The sequence below is a fragment of the Mandrillus leucophaeus genome, unplaced genomic scaffold (assembly GCF_000951045.1).
Source record: "Mandrillus leucophaeus isolate KB7577 unplaced genomic scaffold, Mleu.le_1.0 Scaffold170, whole genome shotgun sequence".
NCBI lineage: Eukaryota > Metazoa > Chordata > Mammalia > Primates > Cercopithecidae > Mandrillus > Mandrillus leucophaeus.
The window spans coordinates 1,111,152-1,112,267 of NW_012101699.1; positions in this window are offsets into that span (position 1 = coordinate 1,111,152).

Sequence of the window (1,116 nt, forward strand, 5' to 3'; positions counted from 1 at the left end):
TACACATGACAAAAAATAAAAATAGTAAAAAAGGTTGGCAGGTAGAAAGTCCATGTCAGGCTCTCCCTGACCGCAGTGTCCCAGACCTCGCCTGGCAGTCTCTGTTGCCTGTGCCTTGTGTGCACACTTCCAAAGAGATTTTGTGTCTGTATGAGCATATGCTTTCACACACATCCGCAACAAAATATCTCCCGCACATAGTCATAAAACCAGTCACCTACTGGTCAGTGACCTGTCCATTTTCCTTTAGCCCAAAGGAAGACTTTTTTTTTTTTTGAATAGCAGTGTCTCACTCTGTCACCAGGCTGGAGTGCAGTGGCACGATCTCAGCTCACTGCAACCTCCGCCTTTCTGGTTGAAGCTATTCTCCTACCTCAGCCTCCTGAGTAGCTTGGACTACAGGCACGTGCCACCACGCCGAACTAATTTTTGTATTTTTAGTAGAGACGGTGTTTCACCATGGTGGCCAGGATGGTCTTGATCTCTTGACCTTCCAATCCGCCCCCCCTCGGCCTCTCAAATTGCTGGGATTACAGGCCTGAGCCACCACACCCGGCCAGAAGAAACGACATTTTTGAGGCTCTTCTGTCAAACAAAAAGTCCTATCTTATATCCACAGGAAAGAGTTACACATAACTGGAAATATGTCATCCATAGCAGCAAATTAGCAGAGGATGCTCTAAGAAAAATTACATCTCTGAAGAAAACATCACATCTTTGAAGTCCAGAAGTCTCAGAAAGGGACTTCATGAATATGCTCTCAGGATTACAGTTTAAACAGCTAAGACTTAGGCTTTCAGTCTTCTTAGTAACCTGAAAATTTTCTCCTAAATGGCTTTACTGTATAGAATTCTATTCTCTTTTTGCATCCACATCAACAATTCCCTATAAAGTGTCAAATTCTTTCTTACTCAAGCTTGCAATTTCAAGGCTTAGATGGGCTTCCACTTGCTATTTTCTAGAACTTAATCCAAAAACAGTTACTGAAATTTGAGACTAAGAACATATAATACTATAGATTTTCCAAAAAGAATATGTGGACCATATATTCTTTTTTTCCAAAATTTGGAGATTTTTCCATATCAGTGCATACAGATCTGTCTGCCTCAGTCTCTT